Source organism: Bacillus rossius, chromosome 8 (assembly GCF_032445375.1).
Source record: "Bacillus rossius redtenbacheri isolate Brsri chromosome 8, Brsri_v3, whole genome shotgun sequence".
Classification (NCBI taxonomy): Eukaryota; Metazoa; Arthropoda; class Insecta; order Phasmatodea; family Bacillidae; genus Bacillus; species Bacillus rossius.
Window position 1 is genome coordinate 27613743 of NC_086336.1, and position 4153 is coordinate 27617895.

Genomic DNA, 4153 nt, shown 5'->3' on the forward strand with positions numbered 1-4153 from the left:
TGCTGCGTCACTTTTTTTTTGTTATAGTATTAGTATGTGTGTTATCAGTACTGTAAATTTCCTTATGGTTGTAGTATAGCTGAATAAATATGATTGTCGTGAATTGGGCGCCATTACTATACTAGCCAAAAAGGTATATTATAGTAGTTGTGTGTAATTGAGCAAGTACATAAAAAAAATATGAATTAAATACTAATAATTAGGTTTAATGATCAAGAGGTATGTGCCTTGCAATAGAAACATAACACAGTTTAAGAAACACAGAAAGACACACGACGATAACACATGCACTTAACAATCCTAACTCCAAACAAATAAATACACAAAAACATAACATTTCAATTGCAAATAATCTGTAATTAACTGTATTATTATGAGGAAATAGATATGGTATAGGTTGATAGTGACAAAATTCTGAGTTTATATGGTTTATTGTGGCTTTCCTGGTTATTTTTACGTTGTTTTAATATTCCGGATTTATGTAGGCACAGATTTATATTCAAACACAAAAGTTCGTTAATTTAAAATTATCATCAGTCAAAAGTTCATGTACGAGAAATAGTTTAGTGTTCAAATTCTTCAAATTACGTAAATTACTGTAGCTCAGTTTCGGTAACATATAAGTGAAATAAATAAATATATTAGTATTTCTTCAATAGATAATGTTTTCACCTCGGCTATAGCTCAGAGTTTGCAGCAGTTCTGCTCTAAGACCACTGAGTAGAATCATACTGTAAATGACACTGAAATAATAATATAAATTTGTAATAATGTTCAATCAGATGTTAAAATGTCCATCATATGGGTGAATAACTTTGCAATAATTATAAGATTCAAAATTATAATTGCGTAAAAGTCTGTACTAGGGACGCTACCAAGCTCAACATGGCTACTTTTAGCTTAGAGCATAAGCCTCAATTTAATTTGTAGGTAACTTATCTCTTGTTGCAAACGCTCACGGTCGTAGCTACCACAATACAAATTAATATCAAGACACTGAATTTACTTTATTTTATACGATTATGAAAAATATACTAATTTATATAAGGCCGGCGTCGGGATAGGCCCTGACGAAGAGACGACTTTTCTTACTTCCCCTTTAAATTACATAATTCAAGGACGCATTCCGCCCACGGCGGTATGCTATTATACAAGATAGCCTGCGGCTGTAAACACTTCAGCCAGGAACAGGCAAAATAATGTTGGTGATTAACAATCACATCAAAACAAAATGTAAAACCATTAAACATAAATTATCTGTGGTGAGAAAAGAAACAAGAAGTAACAGAAGTGAAGTTACAACAATTATATAAATATTAAATCAGGTTAGATTTGATGGTATTATAGTCGGTTCAATGTTTATAGATGCTAGGCTCTAGCATAACAGTTCCGTTGTTTGATGGTCACAGTATTTTATATAGAAGTGTTAAACAATATCGTAACATTAATAATAATAAGGAAAACATAAATAATAATAACACAATTAATACATATTTTATATGTTTCTGTACGCGGTACCATGTAACCGTACAGAATGCTGTCCCAGATGAACTTGTGTGAAAGATCCTTGCAATATTCAAAAGTTCATCTTTACCCTTTCTTTCAGTCTCCATTCTGGTCACGCGATAAATTGTCGGTTGGCGAGAAAACGTCTTTTTTATACTTTATTTTTCCCTCAGCAGGTGAGAGCTAAAAAAAAACTTGTCTGTTGTACTAGGAGCAGGAGAGGAGGGAGGGCAAGATTCGCGCCAGAAACTGCAGCCAATCAGCGACGATAGTGTGTCGCGCGATCACTTTTAGCTGAACGGTCGTACAGTCAAGAACTGAGTCACGCAGCTCCGCGAAACTCCAGCGTTTTTCTCCGTTGCTCCGTCGTTGATGGTCGTCAGGAAGGGCTTACGAGGCACGGACACATTTCAGACACAGGTAAGTGTACTTACGATTGTGAAGATGGCGAAAGTATGCAATGTAAAGAACAATTGCAAGCCCTGCATTATTGTGTACAGGTCCAGCACGGCGTCAGACGCTACTGCACAGCACCCTGGAACGAGTCATGGTGACCTTGACAGCGCCACGGGCAGGGGACGCGTTGGCGGGGACGGCGAACCGTCTCACGGCCACCTGCCACGAGATCCCAGCTGTCGACTGCACTGCTACAAGGGCGGCGTAATCCACACCACGCCCAGCTGGCGGCGAACGGCTCCTCGACGAGACAGTACCTGCTGATGGCGGCGGCGGTGTTCCTGGTCCGACATCGGGACGTTTCACGACTAGCGTGGGACGTCGGAGTTGGGTCCTTACACAGTCGTTGCGTATGCGGTTAGTTCACACACACTTTCAAGGCGCACTCACACGGGCGTCCTTAACTATAGCTCGGGCTTAACTCTTAAATTTCACCTCTTCAAAACAACAATGTCCTATCTGTGCTTTCCAGTTGTAGCCTCGGGTCACCTCGAACATAACCATTCAGCCACAAATAACCATTTAAAATGTTAGATAACATTTCTTTTGTTTACCTATTTGCTCTTAAACATAGCAATTATTTTCAGTTAATTTTCTTGTATTATTATTGATTTGATTACAACTAATTTCAGTAATAGTGCTTGATTACATTTCCTATTGCAATACTAATTAATAACAATTGACATTGTTTCATATCATGTATAACAAGTTGCTTTGAGATTAATTCTCAAACTATTTAGTTACTAATGGTAATTTACTAAAGCAAAGGCTTATTTACATTTTGCTCTTGGGCTTAGAAATTATATACAAGAGTATTCTAACACATCATATAACATTATCATTCATAAATTTCATGTCACTATGACCACATGAATAGTTACAATGTCATTAAATGACTTATTATTACAATAATAATAGCTCATTTCATAAAATTTATTTCATGTTATTTTATCTTATAACATAATTACTTAAATTCAAATTCTGCAGACTTGCAGACAATAATAGTGTATTAATATGTTTTTGTACCATCAGTACATACTGTGCTTTCACATAACACATATCTTGCAAGTTTCAATAAGTTTTTTTTTTGTTTCCATTTCACTGTTGATGTGAAATTATAATTTTAGGATATTAGTCTGACTGATTTCATCACACTTTGTTGACACTTGTTACACACTTTGGCCACAGGCAACAACTGGGTAGCACAGAAAATCATTTCCTCTTGCTCGCGACACCAGTGTTCCATGTTCTGTATCACAGCCAGAAGAATAGACCCCAACAAGTAGGTCGTTTGAAACTTCAAGAAATGATAAATTTCGTGTGACAACAACAAAATTAGTGTGTGAAGTATATACAACCATGTTGTATTTCTTTTCAGTGGCAAATTTAAAATAAATTAAGCTACAGCTTAATGTTCAAATTTAAATTAAAGTGTTTTTATTCATTCAAAGCAAAGTGTATTTAAATGGCTCACTATAAATATATAATATACAATGCCAAACATAATACACATTATAACAATAATTTGTGCAATTTTTTACACATGATATTACACAGTCAAATTCATGGCAATTTTAATTTTATTTTATTTTTCTGAAGTGAGCTTAAAAAATCAATAGGTGCGACCTTAATTTCATCATATGGATAACGCAAACAAGGTAATTAGTTTCTAGAGGATTTGCATGTCTTCGTAGTTGCAAGAGTGATATGTGGCTTATTTGATACGCTGTGTGCATGCTTGCTTATGTGGACAATCAGCTGGTCAGCGAATTCTAACACATTCTGTTACACTTGGTCCTGATAGCTGTTCTCATACATGTCAGTGGGTATTCATACAGGATACACAGTTGTTTTTAATTCCACAGCTGACTCCTGGTCATGCTCGTGTGTACATGTTGTAATGTTGACACCAACTCTGTGGTGCTAGCGCCATGCAATGCTGTATAAATAGCTCTCTGGCTATACACTGTTACACAAAATAAATCCTAGTGTGGGTGGACTATTTCACCATGCCTCATCACTGTATAAACTGGCCTTACACTCGTAGGCTGCCAGTGTAGTGTATCAATAGACACTACAAAACACAATAACAGCAAAAATAACATCTCATGGCTGGCACTACTATTGCTGGCATAACATGTGAAACATCACACATTTGCACTATAGGATGTCCTGTCCTCTAGTTACATAG

The 4153-nt window shown here is 36.2% G+C and overlaps 1 long non-coding RNA gene across 1 annotated transcript; it reads left to right on the forward strand.

Moving 5' to 3' along the window:
* The first annotated feature begins 1792 nt into the window (after window positions 1–1792).
* Window positions 1793–3388, forward strand: LOC134535287 (uncharacterized). Its single transcript, XR_010075602.1, has 2 exons — window positions 1793–1926; window positions 2007–3388. It is a non-coding gene; the product is annotated as an uncharacterized LOC134535287 (long non-coding RNA).
* Window positions 3389–4153: the final 765 nt, after the last annotated feature.